Source organism: Peromyscus californicus, unplaced genomic scaffold (genome assembly GCF_007827085.1).
Source record: "Peromyscus californicus insignis strain IS unplaced genomic scaffold, ASM782708v3 Scaffold_16__1_contigs__length_79575227, whole genome shotgun sequence".
Taxonomy (NCBI): domain Eukaryota; kingdom Metazoa; phylum Chordata; class Mammalia; order Rodentia; family Cricetidae; genus Peromyscus; species Peromyscus californicus.
The window spans coordinates 20,680,950-20,707,501 of record NW_026294458.1 but is presented as its reverse complement, the minus strand read 5'-3'; the positions used below and the strand labels follow the sequence as shown (position 1 = coordinate 20,707,501).

The 26,552-nt window shown below is 45.2% G+C and overlaps 1 protein-coding gene across 2 annotated transcripts in view; it reads left to right on the top strand.

The window, feature by feature from the left end:
• Positions 1-5,159: 5,159 nt before the first annotated feature.
• Positions 5,160-26,552, top strand: part of Casr (calcium sensing receptor) — a 77,923-nt gene continuing 56,530 nt past the window's right edge. The window contains exon 1 of one of the 2 annotated variants that reach the window (XM_052740615.1): positions 5,160-5,336. The gene's annotated coding sequence lies outside the window, so the exon portion shown is untranslated. Of the gene's footprint in view, positions 5,337-5,381; positions 5,776-26,552 lie in introns of those variants that run through there. The other variant, XM_052740614.1, reaches the window with a different exon arrangement.

Genomic DNA, 26,552 nt, shown 5'->3' with positions numbered 1-26,552 from the left:
GCTAGTTCCTGCCAGTGGAAGGATGCCTTCCATGGGGCTATGGAAATGTTCTGGTTCTTCGTCTGCCAAATAAGCTCCTACGGGGCCAGTTTTTTGGCAGTCAGGAGCTGTGTTTAGTGAAAACGAAGTCGATTTCTCTTCTGCTCTTGTACAATAATCCACAAAGAAAATTTCTCTGACCCCAAAAGGTGTGAGTGAGCTTCTCTCTCCTCGGTAAGCAAGCAATTCCTCAGCAGATTCTAGCTGGGTGCCCTCTCCTCAGTTCAGTTCTGAATCTGCTCTAATTTGCTTCCTACTGTGACACAACACAGACCAAAGGCAACTTGAGGAGAGAAGAGTTTACCTGGCTTGCAGGTTACTGTCTATCACTGAGGGAAACTGAGGCAGGGACTGAAGCAAGGCCATGGAGGAATGCTGCTTACTGGCTTTCCCCTTTCTTACATAGCCCAGGCTAACCTGCCTTGAGATGACACCATCCACAGTGGGCTGGAGCAATTCAGTCAATGTCCCCACAGACCTGCCTACAGGCCAATCTGATGGAGGCAGTTCCTCAGTTAGGAGTCTCTCTTCCCAGGTATGTCTTGGTTTGTGTTAGGCTGGCAAAAAACTAATCAGGGCAGATTCTAGCTACAAAGAGGTAACATCAGACCCCACCAGTAGAGGACCAAGTCCCCAAGGCTAACCTCACACAGATGTCAGTCCTAAACCCTAGGCAGCTTCCCCTTCACTGTTAAGCACTGCTGTGAGTCGGGGTTCTCATAAAACACTCCTTTCATTCAATTGATTTGCCCGAGGAGCTCACAGAACTCAAGGAAAGAATTGTGTTTACCAGTGTGTAACAAAGGCTATTACAAAGATTTCAGACAAAAAGGTGCACAGGTGCACTGTGGGAGAGGCAAGGGTGAACTGCAGGAGAGGCAAGGGTGAGCTGTGGGAGAGGCAAGGGTGAGCTGCAGGAGAGGCAAGGGTGAGCTGCAGGAGAGGCAAGGGTGAGCTGCAGGAGAGGCAAGGGTGAGCTGCAGGAGAGGCAAGGGTGAGCTGCAGAGAAGGACCCCTTCGCTCCCTTGTCCTTTCTAGGTACACAGCCTCTTCCAGAAACCTTAATCCATGAACTCTGACCTTTCAGTTTCCTGTGGAGACCTCATGACATAGCAGGATTGCTAACAGACTGGGTGGGGACCAACAAGGCCTGTCCAGATTCTTAAGACCTACCTTCAGATGAAAGAAATTAGAAAGTTTCCTTATAGTCAGCTAAAGCTAGGAAAATATTAGAATTTTTATGACCTGCCTTGAGGAGGAAGTTACAAGCTAGGAATTGTGGTTGCAAAGCAAATTGTACCATCAATAAGAGCCCAGGTGATGTTCAGACTATCCTAAGCACCAGAGCGTACAGAGCCATAAGGCAGTTACAGTGAACCTCGTGAGTTTTCACACCAGACAGCTGCACAGTAATCATCCTCTGCCTACTGAAAGTGCTGAGAATCCTATGTACCTTTTCATCTTATAAATCACACATGGTTAGAGGAACAGCCTTAGAAATAACAGAGGCCTCCTAAAGTATAGCGGGAGGACCAGAGATGAGGATGTGTAAAAAGGAGATGCCAGTCCTGGGGTCCCTACCGGGATGGTTGTGAATAGGGATGCACCAGAACAAGGTGTAATTGGGGGCTAAATGATTGGAATACAAACACTCCAAGATTTCTGAATCCTGCCGAATGTTTCTTTCCAAACAGCTACCTTGGAAAGCAGCTGCTGGCTCTGTTTACTGTGCAATGGTTACACTGTGCAACTGTTGCCGCAGCCACTCAGGTTGTTGGGAACTTTCCTTCTGGCTTTGTCCTCAAAGGGAGCTAACACAAGTGACTCTAAAGTCTGTCTTTCTAGAGTCGGGTCCCTGAATAGCTCTGCTGCCAAGACTCGGATTCTCTTAGCTGGCAGGAACTTTAAACCTCTACCTATCCTGTGAATTCTCACCCTGTAGCATTAAAACTGCAGCATTGGAAATCTCTGCTTTAACTCTTGTGGTACACACACACACACACACACACACACACACACACACATGGCAGCATCTTCTTGGCAATTCTGATTGTTAGAAAATCCCATTCATTGTGGGCTGAAGGCTCTTCAACATAGCTTCCTTATGCTGTGCTTGGTGAAATAGGGGGCAGTGTTTTCAAAGTTTTAAATACCAGTGGTCTTAGCTCCCATTTCTGCAGGTCATTTCAATGACCCTCTTCTCCTACTTAAGTGAATTTAGCTCAAAACTGAAACTAACCACATACGGAATAATAGGAGATGGAAGAAAAAGTGATGGTATTAAATTCTCCTTAAGAGCCGTTGCCTAGCAAAGGCTCGGAGGGAGAGGCAAGTTCTGTTGTTAAAACAAGAGATTAGCAAAGGTTAGAGATGTGCAAAGATAAATAGCAGGAAAATCATCCCTCTTCCTTGACCTAGTCCACAGGAGCAAGAGAGTTAGAAAGGGCACAGCATCTTCACCCGGTAAGACACTGTCCTCAGTGTCACTGGTCACACACTGCTCAAAACGAGCCTTGCAGAAGACACACGGTCGAGCATGCTGTCCAGGTGGCCAAGCTCTGCATGGTGTTCACTGACCAAACACAAGCCTCCGGTCTACAGCTTCCTAGCTGTCCCATCCTCCGTACTGTCACCTCCAGATGCTCCAGTCTCACCTGTAAATGGGACTAGCAATTGCGCCTGAGGACGGCACTCAGAACAGAACAACACTGAAGAGGGTTAGTCAGCCTAAGACTGCGGAGTCGTTCAGCTGTTGGGTTAAATTATGCTGGTCTTGTTCAAGCTTCCATATTGTTGAGATTCCATGGGTGCATTTTCCTTTTCATGTCTAGGAAACACTATCTTATATCAAACATCATGGGCCTCTGACTCATAATCTTCCTTCCCCATCTTCCATGATTTTCCATGAGCCTGAGGTGTAGGGGTTGTGTTGCAGGTGTATCAGGGTACCCCACTGTCCGTTATTCTCTGCATCTTGTAAGAAATATTCTCTATCTGTTGCAAAATGAAGCTTCTTTGTTTTTTTTTTTTCAAGAACTACACTGTGGATCCAAGGACAAGTATTTAGAATATAGTTAGAAATCATATTGGTTTACAAACACGGCAGTCATGGGTTTTTCTCTCGAGTCTATGACCGCTCCAGCCATGAGTAGTTTGTTAGGTTTACAGTACCAGGCATGAATCCCTCCCTATTGAGAGGGCCTTGAGTTCACGTAGACAGTTGATGGTTACCCCCACAGTAGAAGTGTCACGATTGCACCATTGTGGACAGCTTGCTGGAACACTCATTATGGTCCATAGGCTCTACAGCTTGGTAGGACTGTCACTTGTCTCCCTCCCTTGGCAGCTTGCATGGTATCCTCTAAGACCATGAGAGCCAGTCCTCAGGGAAAAGACTTCCAAGTTTTGTGTTGTTCACAGCATGTGGTGTCTTTAGTAACGGACGGCTAAGATAGTTTAATAATTGCTGCTACTGAGCCAAATCTCCTGTTGCAACCTTATATTTCTGGCTGTTTGGAGTCCAAAGAAGACACTCCCCATCTCTCCCTACCCCAGCAGCCTTCAACGGCAAAAGCTCCCCGTCTATGCTGATTTTTGACTAGCCTGACCTTGTGGAGGTCTTGTGTGGGCAGCCATAGCCACTGTGGATTCTTGAATGGAAGAGCCCTTGCGTCCAGAAGACATCATATTGCAGCAGTGCCCCCAACAGCAACCTTTTACAGTCTTTCCACCCCATCTTCTGCAATGCCGCCAGTGCCATGTGCAGAGAGGGACGTTTATTCTTATTAGGCATATATGCTCCACCACCTCGGGGTTTGAATATTTGCTCGACCTCTTTTCCTACCCTACACATAAAGGGTGGGAAGCCAAATGGGCAGACCCAGGCCACCTTGAGGATGCATTTAACATGATGGACTTGAGTCTGTGTTCCTGGGAAGAGCAGGAATGGAAACTTTTTGTTGAGTATGCTGAGGCATTTTTTTTTAACTTCTCATTCAATAATCCAAACACTCCTTGAGATCGGCGTTAATCTGCATGTTGACAGGGTAGAATTCTGTATTTGGATGTGAAGTCATTAAGCATAGGAATAATTTTCTGCTTTGGTTCTTGTGTGGCCTGATGTTATTTTGTAAACACATTATCGTGCTATTTTCTATTGCTACTCTTTTCCTTGTGAATAAACACTGTCTGCATGGCCTAAGCAGACTTGAAAGCACCAAAGTCTCCATGTCTGTGTTATAATGGTTGTGGGGTATCCCATTAAGCCATACTGTCTTAATTTATTTAACCAATTTCCTATTGGTAGGTTTGGTGGTGTTTGCTTATTGTGTTTTTATCTTGGTGTGTGTGTGTGTGTGTGTGTGTGTGTGTGTGTGTGTGTGTATTCATGTGTGCTGGCCTTCCACCTTGTTCCAGAACAGAGTTGGTGGCTTTGTAAGGCAGGCTAGCTGGCCTTAAGGTTTCCTATCTTGCTGTAGAAGCCCTGAGATTGCAGACATGCTCCCCAGGAGGTTTCACCTGGATTCTAGGGAATTGAACTCGGGTGGGTCCTCATGCTTGCATAGGCAAGCACTTTACCCACAGAACCATAACTCCAATGCTGTTGTTTAAATATTATTATTTTATATTAAAAATGAACCTGTTGTGTACATTTGCATCTAAACATTTTGTTCTGGAAATTACTACAAATTACTGCAAACAAACTTTTTTGTTGTCTTTATTTATTGGTTTAGTTAGTTGTTTGATGTGTGTGTGTGTGTGTGTGTGTGTGTGTGTGTGTGTGTGTGTGTTAGCTATCAAATTGCCTACCCAAAGGAGTGTAAGTAGGCTTTAGGGCTGAAAAGCAAAAGCTGGTTTTCTATCAAATAAATTGATTTTCCACTTCATCCGAGTGTCATGATAAGTGGCAGGCCCTGTGCCAGAGCCTGAGAACAGCTATGAGCCAGGCTGGGCTCCTGCCTTCAAGGAGCACACCCCGGTGCAGGGGCAAGGCTTACCTGATCCTCTGGGACAGTGGAGGGAGGGAGCTGATCGCGCGCAGCCCGCTGAGGCAACCCTGGATTCTAGCAGACCGCCTAAGAGTGTTTATTATACTGTGAGTTTCTGGATCTTTATTAGGAAAAAAGTGCCCCGTCCTCTGGCACAGGACGTCGCCTTGTAATCCCCTTTCCATCTCCAGAGAGGAGCGGGAAGGGGGTCTTCCCGGCGTCAGGAACAGGATCTGAGGATCCGAGGCCTGGGAGATCCTAGTCACATTGCCGACAAGAGAACCTGAGCGCTGGATCTCGGTCCCCCAGGTACCAGACCCGACGGGTGGCTTGGGGGGTTGGGACGTCGCGCCCGCAGCGCCTGGCTCCGGAGAGCACAGCTCAACTCCCGCTGACCAGAGAGATCGAGGGAGCCTGGGCAGCTCCAGACAGGACTAGCGCTCTGACTTTAAGTCTGCTCCGAGGGTCCTGGGACCCGGGGACCCCAGGAGATCCGCGGGCGGGGAGCAGACAAGGGGCGGAGCCCCGGGCCGAGTCACGGTGGCTGTCAGAGGGTCTGCGGGACTCGGTGGCTTGACCTAAGGCGAGCGCCTGGAGCTCCGGGTGGTACAGCACGCCACTCCAACACATTGAACTTATCATCGCAAACCGTGCTGGTGCGACATCCTGAGCTCAGCATCCAGCAGGTCCTGGGGAGACAGAGGGTCGGCAGGTGTCCCTGTGGAAGGAGCCGGGACAAGGACTCCAGGTAGGGTCAGGGAACACCAGGAGGGAGGGCACTAGGAACCCGACTAACAGAGGGGATTTTAACGAGGTCTTGGAGTGGCAAGCAGTAGCAGCTCAGACCTGGAAGCCCAGGATGCCGGGCTCCGGGATGGCCCGCGGGGATGAATAGGAGATCACACTAAAAAACAAGGCTGTGGGGTGTGTCTTGTGGCTCCGTTTCTTTGCTCCCTGTGACAGGGTCAGAAAGAACTTTTCCCAGTGTCAAGAAGAGAGACATCTTTCTGCAGTGTGTGCGTGAGTCTCTCTCTCTCTCTCTCTCTCTCTCTCTCTCTCTCTCTCTCTCTCTCTCTCTCTGTGTGTGTGTGTGTGTGTCCAACTTCACTACCAAGGTGCTTGCCTCAGTGGCACCAAATTAGGTTGTCTGGTTATCAGCCTCCATATTCCTTGGAAATAAGAAATGGATACATGGATGAAGTTATTATTTTGACCTTGTAGTTTTTTTTTTTTTTGTTGTTTTGTTTTTTTTGTTTGTTTGTTTTTTTGGTTTTTCGAGACAGGGTTTCTCTGTGTAGCTTTGCGCCTCTCCTGGAACTCACTTGGTAGCCCAGACTGGCCTCGAACTCACAGAGATCCGCCTGGCTCTGCCTCCCGAGTGCTGGGATTAAAGGCGTGCGCCACCACCGCCCGGCGACCTTGTAGTTTTTAATTGATAATATGTGCACATAACACCAATGCAAGTGGTCTAGAGACTTATTTCCTTTCTAACACGGGTGCTTCCTCCCTGTACTTGCTCTATTCCATTCTGATTATCTACCTCCTTCCTGCCTAAGCAACGTACCAGAAAAGCATGATGTCAACCTATCTCCCTCATGCCCAGTATTCCTCCTCAGGAACAGACTGCCTGTGTGGTTCTCCAGGTCTTTCACAGCAGTGGTCCCAGGCATAGGGAGCCAGCTCAGGGGAAGACTGATTTACTTGCCTTCCAGAGACTGGAGGGAGGCAGGCTGAGGAAGAGCTCCTGAAAAGTTTCCTACCCACCTGTTCTTTGCACAGTAAAGTGGTGCTGCGCTCTGCTGAGGGAAGCTAAGGAAGTCTATCTCCCCAAACCCTCTGTAGTCCAGAGGTGAAAACAGAATCTCGCCAAGTAAGTTTTAAGCTGGTCCTGTGGATGAGGCAAGGTTTTGTGATAGGCAGCAGGGACAGAGAAGACAGGAAAGAGGAAATGGAGGAGACCAGGAAACAGTGAGTGAACTGCAGGCCAGCATCTTTGAAGGAAGAGGAATCCTGGGCCAGGCCCTGTCATCCAGGAATAGCTCCCGAGTAGTTTACCTAAGGGACCACACATGTGGTCTTCATGCTGATAATCTACACCATCAACTCTTTTCCAGGATCAACAGATCAAGCCGTTTTTTGTAGGTTAAAACAGAGTAGTTGGTCTTCTTTTTCACTGAATTAAGAGGGTCTTTAGAAGCGGTGTAAGCCGTTTAAGCTCAATCTCCTCCAGCCATGTCCTTTGTTATCTTCATTTTTCTTTGTGCTGCCATCTTAATCTGGACCCCACAAAGTTCAGGCCATTAGACGTGACCCCTTCTAAGGAAGTAAGGGTGATGTTGTAACTAGGGAATGAAGATGAACGGGCTGGGTGCAAGGTCAAGACTGACGAGGGGTTTTGCATGATTTATAAGCAAGAGACGTGGATGGATAAAATGTAAAAAGCATCAGAATCCACTTACAGTGTAGAACCTTGCTATACACCAATTCCTGGGTAAATAAGACACAGCAGTTAATAAGACCAGACAAGGCCCCTGCCTTCCTGGTGCTTACAGATGCTTGGGGGTGGCAGCTGTTAGTAAAGCGATTATGAAGTATGTGATTGCAAGCTGAAATAAGCCCTCCAAGGGAAAGACACAAAGTGCTCTGTGGATGTTGATGCATGGGACTATGAGACCGGAGAAGGCTTTCTCAAGAACAGCTCCCCCTGCTGAGGTTCTTGGGTGGTCCGGGACAGTGAAGGTGATCTGATTTTTGAGTCAGACTGTTTTTTGGTTAGGAATGAATGGTATTTGTCCACTGGTCACCAAACAGGCCAGCTGCGACCAAGCATTTATCACTTGATGTGTGTCCACGTGCAGTTGGTGTTCCCGGCACGTGGGGAAAGCGTGTCCTGTGGTCACAGGCTGGGTGTGTTGTCTTCAGTTGCCTGTGGTTTTTCCATTGCTCTGATTCTTGCTTTTAAATTAAGTGTTCAGATTAACTTAATTCCTACTGTTTCATTTTATTGTGCACAATAAAATGTGCATTGCAGTTTAAATGTGAATCATCCACTTTCCCGTTGAGAAGGTAAATACAGAGATAATGCTGATGCTGCTTATTTGGTAACAGTTCAGTGTTATCACTGAATAGCATCCCAGGTAAAAATAGCTGCGGCAGGTGGACTGTAAATACCTCCCCTCTATGCCTATCTACTGCTCTCATGGAAAGATGTATCCTCCGACACACACACACACACACACACACACACACACACACACACACACACACACACACACAACTTTCCTGGAAACTAATCCCTAACCTTGCACATGCAAAACATGAACTCTGCCCTGAGCCACATCCCTAGTCCTTACATTTTCAGAAGAGGAGGTATTTAAAAACTTAGTGTTTGAGTTACTTTAAATCTTCATAATTGCCTTTTTAGTGAATGTAAGTGTGTGTGTGTGTGTGTGTGTGTGTGTGTGTGTGTGTGTGTGTGTTACCCACTGCAATGATGCTGCAAATGAATAAAAATCTCACATTGTAATTTCTTGGATACTCTAAAAAGCAGTGTGCTTCATGTTCAAACAAATACTTTCATTCATTGAACATTATCTTCAGTAAACCTTCTATATGCACAGAACTATGCTAACCATTGTGGCTAAAATGGATTAGAAAGCCACAGTTCCAGGATTTAAAGGAGTCCATCCCTCCTCTTAGGGACAGAAGTTATACAGGCAGGGAGTATTATGTTTGCTCTGTGGAGGCATCATTAGCAGGCACAAGGGAGGAGTGTGGTCAGTTCTACCAACCAAGGAAAAAGCTGGTGAAGGAGGCACCACTTGAGTTGAATCTTGGAAGATGAAGTATTTGTATCAGTTAAGGAAAGAGAAGAGAGTGTTAGAAGAGTGAGGTTCCTGTGGGAAAACAAAAGCCATTGTTAACAAAAACCCAGGCTGCCTTAAGCTTAGGTTTTTGTGGTGGCGCACACCTTTAAGCCCAGGAGGCAGAGGCAGTCAGATCTCTGTGAGTTTGAGGCCAGCCTGGGCTACAGAGTGAATTCCAGGACAGCCAGGGCTACCCAGAGAAACTCTGTCATGGGGAGAAAACAACAACAACAAAGCTTTGCTCTAACATGTCAGACTTTGGGATTTGTTAAGTGGTTCAAACAAACGAGGTACAAAGAATAAAGAGGTGCTGACCGACAGGGACTCAGATGACTCCATTTGAAGTTATCAAAACCCCTCTGATTATGATGACTATGTCCTGAACGCTAGGGGCTGTGGCAGTGGTATTGAAATATAAATAGGCAAATGCTTCTTCCACGTAGACTGAGGCACAGTACTCAGTGACTCACTGCAAGTGGGAAACGAGGGAGAGAGTAGAGTGTGGATGCCTCGCATCCAAGTGATCTTGCCATAAACAAAGGGAATGTAGGCATTCCCCAGGACCGGGAAACAAACCTGGGCGGTGCTTATGTGCGGTTGACTGATTCCAATGTATAAGATAGAATCGGGGGTGGGTGTGGGAGGTGGGAGAGATGGCTCAGCAGTTAAGAGCACTTGCTCTTGCAGAGGGCCAGGGTTCCGTTCCCAGCCCTGACTTGGAAGCTTCCAACTGCCTATAACTCCACTTCCAGGGCATCCAAGGCTCTCTTCTGGCCCCTGAGGCATCAGGCATGCCCATGATACACATACACACGCAGACATTCACACATGCACATAAAATAAAAATACATCTTAAATAAAATAAGATCAAGAAGGTCTACTGATTCCTAACAAATGTAATCTCCTCCCCTACCCCAACCTCTGGCTTCAGTTCAGGTGAGTAAACATGAAGTTTCACCTACTGTTCACCACGGCCGTGAAGCACATATAACCCTCCATCATGCCCGCGGCAGCTCTCACACTTCTACACACACTTTTCTCTCTTTTTGTCTTTTCTTATTTTTTTCTTTTTCTTCTTTTAATGAGACAGGGTCTCTCTCTGCGTAGCCCCGGCTGTCTTGGAACTCACCACGTAGAGCAGACTGGCCTCGAATTCACAGAGATCCACCTGCCTCTGACTCCCAAGTTCTGGGATTTAGTTCCTGGGATTAAAGGTGTGTGCCACCACACCTGGTCCCCTTTTTTTTCTGAAGTGACCCTACAATCTAATAAGCATTGACTGAAGTTCTAGCACGAACTTGTTAAAAACCAATGAGAAGCTGGATGGGGTGGTTCACACCTGTAATCCCAGCACTTGGGAAGCTGAAACAGGAGGATTGTCACCAGCCTGGGCTTTGGTGTAAGACATTAAATAGAGATAGATAGATAGATAGATGGATGGATGGATGGACGGACGGACGGACGGACGGACGGACGGACAGACAGACAGACAGACAGACAGACAGATAGATAGATAGATAGATAGATAGATAGATAGATAGATAGATAGATAGATACTAGCTCATTAAATGTGTGCTGTTAGATTGAGTTCCCCAAACAACTGTATTGAGCCTCAGAAATGAGTAAACACTGTAATCAGGCAGAGTCAACCAAGGGAGCAGACTACATGGAACTGAGAAAAACTAGTCAACCTCTGCCATGGATGGTCTTGCAGAGAGACCCTGTCTCATTAAAAGAAGAAAAAGAAAAAAATTTAAGACTGAAAGAGAAAAGTGTGTGTATACGTGTGCTAAGTGCTTATCTAGCCCGTGGCCTTTGGCTCACACAGTCCTCAACGGCTTTCCTTTCATTGAAAAAAAGCAAGACGAGTGAAGATTTCTTAAGTTGGATTAACTTTCCTGTATGTGTCTCAAATCTATAATTGATTTTTCCCCTGGGAGCCCAGTAGGAACCTGTTTTCTTCCAGTGCTTATCAGGGCTGGTGGAAGGAAGGTAATCCGATGCCTGCTGAGAAGAGACTAATTTTAGCTACTCCTCTGTCAACAGGTCTTTTACACACTAAGCAAAATCACCACCAAAGAGGAAAATGAAGTCATTGGACTTCTTTCTTCCATGTTGTCTGTTGGGCTTGTCGCTTGTCGCAAGCCGTGTTCCCTGGTACCGTCCCTTCTCTCACACAAAAAAGGAAAGCATTCAGGCTCAAGGAGATTGTAGCGTCCCACCCCCATCTCTGTGATCTGTTTGTCCATAGGGAAAAGTCCAGTTTTCCTCTTCTTACGGGAAGCTGGTGGTTGAAGGGTCTTTATTTATCACATAGTATTCCTTAATGTTCTGTAACGTAAGGCCTCAGTTCAGTTCATCTTTTCTGTGTAGCAGACTGAGTGGGTGCTGCCTGGAAGAGGCAAAGATGTTTTGTGAGAGGGGGTGGATGCCCACTGCTCTGGAAAAGCAAGGGTAGGCTAAAGAAGCCTGTTCCGTGGTCCAGGACCACAGCATTAGACCACCCCCACCCCCACCCCCAGTGCACAAGATTGAGAATTCTTTCCCATCAGTGTGTGAGGTTAGGGCTGCCTACCTTTGTGCTGTTTGTGGATGAGAGAACAAAGTGGAGACAAAGGGTGCAGATGGCTTCTTTCTATACTCCTAAAAGTGACCAGTATTCCAAAACTGTTTCTGCTCCACGCAATCGGCCAGTTTTCACCCTCCTCTTCTGAAAGGCTGTGTCGGACAGCAGGTAAAAACGGGGCTCTGGAACTGGACTGTCCGGGCTCCCAGCCAAGCTCCACAGTGCTTGTTTTTCTCTGTGCCTGTTTTCCTGCCCTCTGAACCAAGTTTATTCATTTTACCCAGGACGTTGGTTGTCATGAGACTTACTCAACACCGAAGCTCCAAGGTCTCACATAGACTCTGGAACCTTGGAGGGGCCAGAGGAATCAGTTAATCAGAGAGCAAGTGAATGTATGACTTGCAAACCATTGAATCTCAGAGCTGTAGACTTTCATGTAGCAACGTCACAGATGGTGAACAGGGAGAGGACTCTGTTAACTCATTGGCCATCAGAACATCAGTGTCCCAAGAAAATGGACCCCCCCCCAAAAAAAGGTACCATCATCTTTATTTTCCATACTAGGACACCAGGACTCTGGATGGTAGGATAGCTTGCCAAAATCTGGCTGACGCGGCTGGCTCCATGCCATCCTAGTGCCTGCTCTCTCCACGCCTGGTTGTCTCCTCATCTACTGCAGGTCTGGTGGAGCACAAAGACTATTCACCTTCAAAAATGGTGTTTCTGTAGCGCTGAAGTCATAGTTTATTGTTATAAATATACTCAAGTCGCTGATCCAAATTAAAACCAGAATTTGAATGTTTGGAAAGGTTCTACCTTCTAAAGAGGAAAGCAGCAGACACTTTATGAAGATGAAGAAGTTCTAAGAATGGAAGTAATAGAAGTTTGGAGGGAAATACTACTGTATTTTATCGCATAAATATTTGAACTATTGACAAATAATCCGGTGTCCTTTTTTAATGTGCGGGCTGGGGAGGTAGCTCAGTTGGCAGAGGGCTTGCCTGGCATGCACACAGCCCTGGTTTAGTCCCCAGCACCCTTGAACCAGGCATGGGAAGGCACATTTGTAATCCCATCCCTTTGAGATACAGAGAATCAAGAGTTCAAGGTCATTGTTGGCTCTTTAACAAGTTCAAGACCAGCCTGGGGTATGAGACTCTGTCTCAAAAAAAAAATGTGTAAAGAACACATAGAATTTAACAAAAACTTTTAAGAACATGATTTTTAAAAGATGAACAAAGGGTGTAACAGTTTTCAGATGAGGAAGTACACTGGAACAAGACATAAAAAATATGTTAACTAGGAAGGGAGGTAGGAAAGGGGGAGAGAGTAATCTGAATAAACTATATCCATGCATAAAATGATCGAATTATAAAAGTAACAATTTAAAAAGTCAAGTAAAAGAAATAATAAAATTTAAATGTTAAGAGGATAGATCTAATGTTAAACATTCTTACTCTAATAAAATACAATTTGGGAAGTTTTTTAGGTGCACTAACTCAGCTTGAATGAAAATAGTAAACTTTTGTTTACATTTATTTTATGTGTACCAGTGCTTTGCCTGCACCACATGCATGCAGTGCCCTCTGAGGCCAGAAGAGGGCATCTGATTCTCTGAAACTGGAGTTACCATCAGTTCTAGGCCATCATGCTGGGAATCTAACCCAGGTCCTCTGGAAGAGCTACAAGTGCTCTTGACAGCTGAGCCATCTCTCCAGAGCCAGAAAACAGCAAACATTTTTAAATGAAGATACCAGTCGGCTTATCAGGTAAATTAAGGTGTTAAAGACAATGCTGATGAAGTGGGACAAAATAATTAACCTCAGACCAGACTATGTAGAAAACATCTACCTTGGAACTTCTCATAGCTTCTTATATCACCCCAAAGGCCCAGAGCTCTATCAAGGAAGAAGGGACAGAAATATAAGAGTGAAGGAAGGTAGAAGGGACCAGTGTGGATGCCTGACTTCCAGGTAGGACATGGCTGTTGATCACACAGCAGCTGTGATTACCTGCACAAAACACGGCCTAGAAATGCCCTTATAAATGGAGGAGGCAGGGGATCACGGGGCCCTACCTCTCCCTGAGGATTTGAGAAAGGTACATGTTTGAGTGACCTGTCTCTTTAAGTGATATAGGCACTGGTAAATTACCCATGCTCCTGTAAGCAACCCTAATGGAACTCACTGGATAACCAGAAAAGAAAAGTAAATAAAAGACACACAAGTAGTAGAAGGAGAGGGCTGGAGAGGCGGCTCAGTGGTTAAGAGCACTGGCTGCTCTTCCAGAGGCCCTGGGTTTGGTTCCCAGCACCCACCTGGTGATCCACAACTGTCTGTAATCCCAGTTCCAGAGGATCTGATCCCTTCTGGCCTGCATGGCACGGCACACACACGGTGCACAGACATCCAAGCAGGCAAAACTCCCACACACGTCAATAAAATGTTAAAAAGAGAGCAGAAGAGGTAGCTAGTTGGCAAGGAGATCAGCAACAGTGAGGGGGTGACAAAGAAGAGGAGAGGGGATGGATATAATCAAAATACATTACACACACATACGGAAGTATAACGAGCTCCATTGTTATATATAACTAATATATAGTAATAAAAATCTCAAAACTATTCATCGCTTCTGACCAAGGACTTCTATTTCTGGGACTCTCTCATAGAGAACTCATCAGAAACTCCATCAGACTTTTGATCAGAGGTTCTCTTCAGAGTGTTATCTGAAAGGGAGCCACTGAGGGTAACCTATGCTTCCAGTGATGGTGGAGTGGTTATAGTGTTATAGTGTGTACAAAAGAGTATCAGCCAGCAGCTAAAGTCGTGGACTCTGGTGTCGCCCACTGGGTTCAAATCCAGCCTCTGACACGCCATAGAGATCTCTCCACCACTTTCCGTACAGATGGGGCATGCTAAGCGTATCCGTTACATGGCATTGATATGTAAGTTAAATGGACCAGTAGAAGTCGATTACTTCAAAATTCTCAAAGCTCTAAAAGTGTAAAGATGTTTTGTGTCTTAGCCCGCAAATGTACAAGACTAACCCAAATGCATGCACTCCACTTCCTGTGGCTAGACTCAGCAGCTGGGATCAACCCTAATTCTTTCTCTCACTGTTGTTTTCCTTGGAGAATCTCCAAGGCTTCCTTTGTAAACCGAGGAGTCTCCCGCACAGGTGAGAAGATGGGTTTGCAGTCACACGAGAGTGGAGAATATCTATTTTGGATTCATCTCTTGGCCAAGGAACTTTCTAAGACCTCTCCTCCAGTGCTCTCTGATTTTAAGGTGATATAAGTATTATGACATGTAGATTGCTGATTTCCACCCATTGGAACTCTGATTGAGGCAGCTTGGGGTGGAGCCCAATGTCTGTAGTCCCTATAGCTCCCAAGAGATGACGGTGATGATGGTCTGTGGACCACCCTCTCACAACCCTGCTCTACCTGCTTCGTCTTTTAGCGGCTCTGATACTGTTCAACACTTTTATTCCTGAAGGTTCTAATTTTTCAATATCATAATTTTTCTGTCCTCCAATTTCTAGCCAGTACCTTTATATCTAAGAGTAGTGCTATATAATACGGAGCATCTATTACATGTCGGAAATACTTTTCTTTTTTTCACTTGATTTTTTTTTTCATCCCCTCAACTGCCCTGAAGGGGGGGAGTTAAGGTGAGAGACTGGGAACACGGGGCATCCCGTATTTGGGTGGTGGACACCGTCCTCCTGGTCCCCAAGTCCAAGGCCCTGCTTTTCAGTGGTGGCAATGTGACCACATCTGCATTCTGCATGCCTTCGCAGCCATGCCTGGCTTCTCCCTCCCTGCCTTGTTCACAATCTGGAACCTCCTCTTGAAGCAACAACTGTCCAGAGGCCTCAGAAACGGTCTACAACCAGGAAGCTGTTCCCAGGAGCACCTGCTCACCGTGCACACCAGCTGCCCTGTTTCTCCTAAGTAATTCATCATGGGTGTGTGTTTCATGATGAGGGACTTTGTTTTCTTAATTGGATTTGAGCTCCTGCAAGGCAGAGCTCATCTCCTGCAGCTGCAGGTCTGTTAGAGGAGCCATGAGGAGGCTCTCAACGCCCCCTCCACCCTCAGTCCTCACTTTCTCTCTTCTCCCTCCCTTCCTCTCATCCTGGTGCAATCCAAACACAGGAAAAAGACGAACTACAGGCCAGGTTTCTCCTTCTTTGTCCCCTCCCTGCATCCAGCAGGTTTGGTTTGTTGGTGTGTGCTCTGTTGTTCCACAGTGTCATGGGAGAACTCCTCCACTGGATTCCCAGAACTCAGCTATCTTACACAGGAAGCTTGTGACCTCTCGGCATCCATCTTTGGGTTCGGCATCTTTGGCGCTCCATCTTGGTCATTTCCACAGTCATTTTGTAATAACAAGTCCACCTCCCTGGTAGGTTCTCTTGGCCACTGTCCTAACAGGCCGAGTTTGGAAAATAATCATTCATTCTGAAAAACATCTGCACAAAACTAAGCTCTGGTCTGGCAGTGTGTCCTTGTGCGGCTCATTAATTGTTGGATCAAAAGCCTTTTCACAACTTAAGCTGTTTTTTCTACCTCCTTCCACTACATGATTTGTCCTGGCACCCCACATCTTTTCCTCTTGAGTAGCAGATATGTTCCTCTTTCCACTGAAAGAAATCCCATGCTGTTAATTAGGAATTTTAAATCAGTCATGGTAGTACACAGTCAGGAGGCTGAGGTAAGATCTTGAGTTTGCTGCAGCCAGCCTGCGCTACACCGTAAGCTCCAGGCTAGCCCAGGATACACATCAAGAGCCTGTAACAGCAAACAACAAAAGAAACAGAATGACAAAAAAAAAAAAAAATCCAAGAACATAGTGTAGGTCTTTGTCCGATGTTCCTAACCACCCGGCCTCCCATTTTACCCATGATGCTCCCACAGCCAAGCTAGCTCCTATCTAGGCAGTGGATGCTGGTTTCTCTGTCTTTAGGGACCTGTTGCTTCCCCAACAAAGGCCTGTGTTAGTTTGGCCTTGTTCCTCTGTTCTTCAGTTTCCTGCCCCAGGTCACCTCCCAACACTTCCTATCTTCGCCTCACAGGATCTCCACCCATCTCATCTCCAGCTCTGGGAAGTGCTTCGGGAAGTACCTGCTCCTCCGTTCCTCCTTCAGCTTTACTTTCCTTTCTCTTTCCTTTGGTCGGGTTTCTGCCGACTTCCTTCATTGATCCCATCCCTCCCCATTTCTGTATAATGATCCCACCCCTCCCCATTTCTGTATCTAGAAAACCCATTCCTGCGCCTCCTATCTGTTGGATCCCTCCCTGGCTGCTTCCCTCAGTAATCCTTTGCCCAGCAATTTAAACCTTTGCTTCATACTTCCCTAAAGCGTTTTCCTCAGATCTCTTTAAAACAAGCCTTACCACACAGCCCCCTGAGGGTGGGGTAGAACGTTTGAGTCCCACCTTCTTTAGAGTTCCACCAATCACAGGAGGAGCAGGCTAAACCCGGAACACACAGCAACACAGGAAGCAGATCAGCATCTCTTCTACACAAAACAAAGTGTTGGTTAAAGAGAAATACAACTAATTTTTATGAGGAACACATTATCTCTGCACCCCCAACCCCCAAAGAATTCAAGACACAGGTTTTTTTCTACTCTTGAAGTGAATCCTAACATCAAAGAAGTATTTGAAGCCAGAATGGTGGTGTACCTGTAATCCCTCACTTGAGGGGCCAAAGCTGGACGAGAGGGAGTTTGAGATCATCCTGAGGTGCAGAGTGAGTCTGTCTCATACACAGAGTTGAGCCACGCCCTTAGTCCCAGCGCTCAGGAGGCAGAGGCCAGCCTGGTCTACAGAAAGAGTTCCAGGATAGCCAGGGCTACACAAAAACAACCCTGTCTCAGAAAATATTAATAATAATAATAATAATAATAATAAATAACTGTAACAAAATAAAATGTTTAACTCCCCAGAATAAATGGCTTACTAGGATTTTGAGTCATGCCTACTGTGAACCACTGTGAATTCATTAAATATGTGTAGCTAGAGTTTTTCCGCCTGGCCCACAGTCAGGACAAACTCTGTCACCCGCCAGTCCCACAGTCACTCAGACCCAACCAAGTAAACGCAGAGACTTATATTGGTTACAAACTGTATGGCCGTGGCAGGCTTCTTGCTAACTGTTCTTACAGCTTAAATTAATCCATTTCTATTAATCTATACCTTGCCACGTGGCTTGTGGCTTACCGGTACTTTACATCTTCCTTATCCTGATGGCGGCTGGCAGTGTCTCTCTCACCCAGCGTCCTGTTCTCTCAATTCTCCCCTCTGTTAGTCCCGCCTATACTTCCTGCCTGGCCACTGCCAATCAGTGATTTATTCATTGACCAATCAGCAACACATTTGACATACAGAACATCCCACAGCAAATATGATCATTATGCATTTATGATAATAAACACACATTGTGAAATGAAAAAACTGTTATAGGCTGGGATGCATAATATGGCCCAAGCTCTGTACAGTCTGGTGTGTAAATACAGAGTCATCAAAATAAGGTGTCTTGGTGACAGACTTTTTAGAAGATTCTAACCTTTTTACCTCTCTTTTTTCCCCTGCATTATTGTATTTTTCACTTTAAAAAGATTGTTTTTAAGTCAAAATATACTAGTTTTCTTTCTTAGTAAGTTATTTAGCTAAGTTCAGTTTTTGATCATTCGTTTATACCTTCTTAACTTTTTATTGTGAAATTTTTGCCTGATTTTTTTTTACCATGAAATAAGCCATTTTTACCTATCTATAGATCTGTCTGTCTGTCTATCTATCATCTATCTATCTTAAAGAAAAACAACCAAAATGGACGCTTGCGTTTCCCAATCAAATCCTTCCTGTCTCTTCCTAGAAAGAGGTAACCAGCCATTCCTGAATTCCTCGATTTTGCGTTCTTTGTAGTCATGTGACATCTCCCTGTTCAGTCACTTGTGGAGCGGTGATGCACATTAACTCATATGCAACTGGCAAAGAAGGGAATTAATTGGTCCACACACCCAGCAGCCACACTGTTTTTCACAGATGTTTCCCAACACATAAATAAATGTTCTCTCCACCACAGAACCGCAGTGGCCAGCTGGCATCTCAGGAAGGAAGCTACCACCGCAGCTTCTCACCATGGCTCATTCAGCCTGGCGCTCTGTTCTGAAGGGGCTGTTAACATATAGTCTGTCCTGCTCTTCAGTCATCCGGTCCTAAGGCAGCTTCCTCAACATTCTTTGAAACGTCTCTTTGTTTTGCATGTGCATAACCTTGGGGTCAGTTTCCAGCACCTCTCTCTCTCTCTCTCTCTCTCTCTCTCTCTCTCTCTCTCTCTCTCTCTCTTTCTCTCTCTCTCTCTCTCTCATCTTTCTCTTTTCTAAAAGATGAGTTTTTATGTTGTTAGAAATTTAATATGTCTTGAGGCTGGGGATGTAGCTCAGTTAGTTGAAAACTCACCTCTCATGCACAAAGCCCTGGGTTCAATCCCCAACACCATATAAATTAGAGATGGTTCTATATGCCAGTAAATCATGACACTCAGGAGAAAGAGGCAGGAGGATCATACATAGCAAGTCCACCGTCAGCCTAGATGAAATTTAACATGTCTTGAATTATTATTTATAATTAGGATTGTTATTGGTTTTATTAATATTCTAATAGAAAGATTACATAGAATTTTTCCTGTTTCATAAAAACCAATACTAATCTAAGTTATTTTATTCTTTTTAAAGATTTTATGCATGTAGATATTTTACCTGCGTGTATGTCTGTGCAGTATATGCATTCCTGGTGCCCACGAAGCCCAGAAAAGGGTATTGGATTCCCTAGAACTGGAGTTACATGCTGCAGCTGCTAGCCACCTTGTGGGTGCTGGGAATGGAACCTGAGTTCTCCAGAAGAGCAGCCAGTGCTGTTAACGGTTGAGACATCTGTCCAGCCCCAATTTCAGCTGGTTTTATGACTTCGGTTGTTTTTGTGAGATTATAACATAATTATATTGTTCCTGTTTTCCCTTCCCTCCCTGCAGACTCTCCCAACACCCCTCCCCATCCTCTCTCACGTTCATGGCCTCTTTTGTAATCAGCCATTGTTGCATGCATACATATACACATAGAGTCCTAAATACATTGTTAATGTAGGTGTTCAAGAGCCTGTAGGGAGAGTATAAGCATAGAGCCCAAAGGTCTTCGTGTTCGTAGATGATGCAAAGTGAATATCCAAAATGATCTCCCTGGCTTCAGCTCCTCCACTGGTGTGCCAGAGGGCACACTTAAGCAAATCCTTGTCAACCGTTGAATTGCTGTGGTGATTTGATTTCCTAAGAGCGTGTGCGTCTTTCTCGTCACGTGTTCTGGATGTCTGTTGATGTGCAGCGCACACTGCTTTCTGTTTGTCTTTCCATGCGAGTGCGCTCTAGTGTGCAGATGTGTCTTCTTCTGGTACAGCGCTGCCACCGCTCCTCCCAGCTGGCAGCTGGTCCTTTGCACTTCAGAGTGAAAAGTAGATCCATGCGCAGAAGTTCTTGGCTTACTATAACTGAGCTCATCATTTCTTTTGTTATAGTTTTTGCCTTTATCATTTAAAAAGTACATCTACAATTGTAATCATAGCCACATTCTGTATTTTCTTCTGAAGGGTTCCAAATTTTGCCTGTTTGAGCTAATTGGTATTTGTGTGTGATCTGGGCACAGGTCACCAGTGCTTAGGGCCATCTGTCAAGTGTGGGGATTCTATGTGTGCAAACAGCCTGTCTGTGCTGTTTGTCTGTCTGTGCTGCTTGCTTGTCTGTGCTATTTGTCTCCCCCACCATTATTACAATTTCAGTTATTCCACCAAAAAGTTCATTTTTGGCAACAGGGAGGTCAAGCCTTTTCTCCAGGAATATCGACTATTCTCAGTCCTCTGCTTGTCCATATAGCTTTTAAAAATCAAATCGTTGGATCCGGAGAGGTGGCTCAGCAGTTGAGAGCTCTTGCTGTTCTTGCAAGAGGACCTGAGTTCGGTTCCCAGCACCCACATCAGGTGTCTCACAACTGTCTGACTCCAGTTTTAGGAGATCCAATACCTCTGGCCTCTGAGGGCACCTGTACTTATCCCAACATAGACACACACACCATGGTTTTTAGAAAATCAAGTAGTTAAATTGTTCACATGTATACTTACACACACACACACACACACACACACACACATATACACACACACACTACACACCTGTTAAGATTTCTCATTAGAAATGAGATAAATCATAGCTGAATTGGGGAAGGACCAAATCCTAAAAATGTTGATTCCTGTGGTTCTTCAACTCAGCAGATCATTCCATTTATTAGACTTCTTTCCTATCTGTCCATACCTTCAGAATTTTTCTCCTTAATGTTTTTATACATCTTTCATTCCTTTCATTCCCAGGGAAAGTTACTTTTGTTATTATTATAATCAGTATTCTTTACACAAAGAATGATGATTAATAAGAGTTCAAGTGATTTTATATATGATATACCTGGTAAATTTGCTGAATTCTCTTATTAGATCTCCATATATGAATTTTAAGACTATCTTGTTTTTTATAATAATAATCACTTTTTTTTCTAAATGTGATTCTGACATCACTGGGTTAGATTTCTAAACTGACTGAAACCTGGGCATGGGGAGGGGAAGTATTAAAGCCATGATGATGCTGAGGCATGTTGGTCAAGTTCCTGATTTTAAAGGGAAGGCTTTGGGAAGTTCAACATTACTTAGCATAGTTATTTCACAGACATTAAGATAGCCTGTTAAGTTCCTGACTTGCAAAGGTGCTACCATGAGTGGATTTAAAATGTGTGAAAATAGGTTTCTGCCCTGGCAGCAGGTGTCCAGGATAGTGGAAGAGCCTCGAACATGTGCAGAGGCTGTTCTTCCTGCTTCTCACCTCTAGTGCTGAAGCTTTCTCATGTTTGGTTGGAAAGAAGGAACCTCAAATTAACCTTGGAAAAAAGGGAAGAAACAGGAGGTAGGATAACAGAATGGACACAGGAGAAAATATAAAGGCAGCCCAAGAGAAGCCAAGGCATCAGGAGGGCAGAATATCCGGTCCACCACAGGCCCCAAGAGAAGGATGACAGGAAGACTTCTGTGACCCCTGGGAATGGGAGGATGGGATGGCCTCTGAAGAGGCAGTCCTGTGAGGATTCCTCCCGCACAGAAATGGTGTTGTTAAGGAACAAACTAAGTGCTGGGCATGCCAGAAACCCACACTCCAGAAAGCAAGAGGCTTAAGTCCCTCATTAACTAGATCAACTGGATTTGCTCTTACAGTAGAAAAGGGAGGTACCTTGAGCTGGAAAGGCCTTAAGTCACTCATCCCAGGAGCCACAGTGAGTGTCAGAGACACTTTGATGGGAGCTCGGGGAGTTGAGGTGAGACACAGGGAAAGTCACAGGGGGAAGAAGTGGGGAACTGGTTGCCCCAGTACATGGAGAGCAACACCCCATGCACCTAGCAGAGCCAAAGCCTGACTCCACACATGGGTCGGGGGCTTTGAACCAGCAGCAGAGTGAGTAGACAGTAGATGGAAATAGGAAGGGCGTGCACTTCTCCACTCTCCCTTCACACCTGCTGAGGGCCGCTCTCTGACAAGGGCTACCTCACCCTCTGGGACTCCGTACCTGAATGCTGGCTCTGGCCGTGGTAGCTAGCACACACATGACAGCTGGAATGAACAGTACAGGTGACCCGACACAGGTCCAGCTGAGCTCCTTCGGCAGGGGTGATGACAAAATGATGATGGCACTCATTCGCCGTATTTTATGTATTTGTCATTTATGCGCTTAGAGTAAAACATTTAAATCTGCCCCTTTAGAAACTCTGAGGAGTTTGCCTTGGATTTATTTTTGTTGGTCTTGCCTCTGGAAAGATTCAAGTAGCTTCGTGTATATAGATATAGAGACCGGTGGTATTCACAGCCAAGGAAGGAATTTGAGCCTGTGTTTGATAGACAGTTCTTAAGTAAGCTGTATCACTGGTCTGCGATGCACTGGCTTGCTAGAGGTAAAACCGCTTTAAATTCAATAAAGAAAAGCACAATGCAAATTTGGTTGAGTTCTTAGAGCTACAAATTCTCCTCTGGGACAGGCCAAATCATACTTTACTCAGGCCAGTTGCCTCCTGCCCCCTCACCCCTGATCGTCCAGCCTTCCTGTGAACAGTACTACACCCTTGTGTGTATCTCCACAGCTGCATGTTCCTAATTATTGTCCTAAGAATTTTTTCTCTTGATGTATTAGAAGCCTAGTGCGTCAGTGGACAGTTCAAACAATTCTTTTGAGAATTTTATACACGACCCCTATTTGTATATCACTTCCGCCCCTCCTTTCTCCCCACTTCAATTCGCCCCATGACCCCAACTTCCTCTCAAACTCATGACTTTTCTCTGTAATTATTATTGTTACATCTGTACATATACATACAGACACTCTTGGACAGTCTTGATGGCTAAAAGATTCCTCCTATCTATCACAACAAAATCTGTCATCCTGAGTTTCTGCCTTTTGTTTCTGTTGCTGTTTTTGAGACAAGGTCTTACTGTGCAGATTCATATAGCCCAAGCTGGCCTCAGATCCTCAATCCTCCTGCCTCCACCTCTTGAGTAGCCACCATTCCAGGCCTGCATCACCACAGCCGACTTCTGGTTAGCAATGCTGTCCACACCCACCTAGAAAAAAACCACCGAAGCCTCTTCCAGCCTCGCAGAGCTCTCAGGGATGCGCCAGCCACAGCTCTCTTCTCCAGACAAATGCCCAGTTTGGTTCTACGACAGAATCCTCCTGCTGACTTCATTTCCAAGCTTCCATTGTCCAGTTTGCCTTCTCCAGACACAGGCCACCTTGTCTGGTCCTCTCTCTAAGACAACACATAGGTGGCACAATACTCCGCGTGCTATCTGGGCCAAGCCTGACCATCCTGTCAATCTCGGTCCTCCTGGGTCCTCCTCTTTTTGAACAGCCCACTTCTCTGGTGCTCCCCTGACCCAGTGGCCTACCTGTTATCTACAAGCCATCCAGGCCTTGCTATCTTTTTCCTTGCGATTTCACTACAGTTGATTAGACAATGTCTAAACACGTTTGAAATGCTGAACTGAGCCCTCATTTCTACCAGCCATTTTTGTGATCACAGCACAAAGGAATGATGGGTAACCTGGAGCAACTGCTCAGATGCAAGCTGACTCCAGCCTAGGGTTCTAAGAAGCAAAGTCCTTGCTTCTTCCCGGTGGCTGTTTCTCCTGACCAAGATGGCTTGTTTCTGAAGTTCCTGTTAATGCCTTGTTATGATCCATTAACTCAACACTTGATCCTCAGTCGTGTTTTCTGGGAAAGGGATGGGATTGGTGGTATCACTTCATACTGCTTCTCTGGCCCTTCGTTCTGCTGTCTGTGCCATACTCTAATGCTTTGCCCACTTAGGTTTGACTCTACTTTATGATTCTCTTTTCCTCACTCATTTGAAGATTCATTAATGAAGGCTGTTGATTTATCTACCATTAAAGCCTCTTATTTGTGACGGTTCCTAACCACAATAGTAAAAAGCTTTCAGAATGTGTATTTGTATGGCTCAGGGCAAAAGGATAAAGACAAACAGATCACAGCCTCTTAATGCAAATGTTAACCAGGCTGGGGAGCTGGAGGGCCTGTGGGTGGACATGGGGGTCAGGTAACATCACAAACTGAATACACCTGATTCCCAGCTCTGACCCCAGGGGAAAGTATCACTGTCACTCAGATGGAGTCTGCTGTCACTCAGTTTATACACAGCCTGTATAGAAATGCTAATAACTAGAATTTAGTCAATAAAATCTTGAGTTTCTGTAAAGGAGACCTTGGGATAAAGTTACTAAGAATAGTTTGTGTCCTCTAACTGGACATGTGGCAGTATAGTAATAAGGCAAATTCCTGTTTGAAAGCTCACAGAGGACACTATTGTTTTTCATTGACTGGGCTAAGGGCCACACAAAGCCCGTGATAAGCAGTTTGCTTTCTCCAATCATTTATTAACTAGGAGAGTGTAGAATGCATCACCAAGAGACTAGCCCAAACCACACACTTGAGAGCTATAACTGGAGTTTTCTGGACGTGGGAGGATGGAAGAAAAGCAGTAAGTTTATCCTTGTCTTTGCTACTATCAAAACATGGCTGCCTCAAGCATCTTGGATGGTGTGTTAGTCAGCTATCTGTAGCTATAACAAAAAAGCCTGAGAACATCAGCTTACAAAAAGGAAGAGCTTAGGTCTATTTTAGGTGCTAACTATTATTATTATTTTAATTAATCTTAGAAATTATGAACTCCTCAACATTTTCACTTTGCTCATAGTGGTCCCTATCATAATCCCAAATAATGCTCTTCCTGGAGTCTACCCTACCTCCCCTCAAATATTCTTCCACCCATTTTCATGTTGCAGACATACCCAACCCATGGCTCATAGGACCCAAATATCTGAAGACAGCTATGAGTGTGGCCCAACACAAAATCATAAACTTACCCAAAATACTGGGGTTTTATTTAAGAAAATTTATTCTTTCACAATGTTACACATTCATATAATGTACTTTGATCACATCTTCCTTATTAACTAACTTTATTCCCTTCCGCCTCCTGTAAAACCCATCCTTCCCAACAAGTCTTCCTTGTGTGTGTGTGTGTGTGTGTGTGTGTGTGTGTGTGTGTGTGTGTGTGTATGCAACCTGATAGCATGGTTCTTGAGCATGAACTTTATACACCACACATCAAGTCACAATTTCAAATGGATAGATGCGCAAGATTGTAGTTTTATTTTGGCTCATGATTTTGGAGGTTTCCATCCATAATAAATTGACCCCATCACTTTGGACCCATTGTGAGGCTGAACATCATGGTGGGAACATGTGACAGAGCAGACCCCTCACCTTGCAGCTAGGAAGCGACAGAGAGGAAGAAAGGCCCTGAGAGAAGATATGCCTCCAGTGACCTAAAGGTGGATTCCCAATGCTCTACCATTTCCCAGTAGTGCCACAGTGACAGCCTTTTCCCATGGGCCTTTGGGAGACAGTCAAGATTTAAACTACAGCAGGTTAATAAAGAAACTTTGTCTACACAGTTGGGGAAGTGTTGCCCTGCTTTTTACACCCCTCTGACTTCAGGAGTGAGCCATGAGCACGGCCGGGTCACTGGGCCATGGGTGAGACCAACATGACAAATGGGTGCAGTCTCCTTTTCAGAGAGACCCCTTGAGTTTCTTGCTTACTCCATGATGCACACATGGAACTCAAAAGATTGTCAGGCAGCCAAGCAGAGAAAGATGTAAGAAGAAAGTGCCAGTCATCTATATCCTCAACTCAGAATTATCTGCTCTTAATATTTTCGTACTTGAGGTTTCAGCGTTTTTCTTTGAGAAATCTCTCTGCTGGGCATGGTGGTGGTGCCTTTAGTCCCAGCATTCAGGAGGCAAAGGCAGATAGATCTCTGTGAACTGGAGGCCAGCCTGCTCTACATAGTGAATACAAGGTCAGCCAGCACTAGAGAGTGAGACCCTGTCTACCCCCCCCCAAAAAAAGATCAAAATCTTTCTTTCTTTTTTTTCTTTTTGGTCAAAATCTTTCTATTGTATCTCATTTAAAAAAACATGGGCTGGATATGGCATAGAGATTCCCAACCATGCAGAAAAGAACAGAAATCAAAAGGCTTTTCTTGAAGTAGGTAAAAACTCATCATTAATTAATATTTGTGGATATTGTTCTATATATCCAGTTCTTTTCAAATCATTGCTTTGGGCGAAGCTTCTATTCTGGGGAGAGGATTTGAGTTTTCATAATAGGCCAGAGTTGCTGGGAGGCATTTAGGTCTGGTGAATGGGTAATGATTAAGCTGAGCAACAAGATTCTGGTGCCAAGTCAGGTATAATTGGTTTTCTTGGACAGCTCAGAGATTGTCATGAGGGGACACATGTCGGAAGTGACCGACGAGCGCTGCCCTCATAAAGACTCCTTGTGAAAGACATGTGTTCGAAGCCTTGGGGACCACAACCTCTGGAATGGAGCCAGAGCTGTGTTACTCGAGATCTGTGGCCT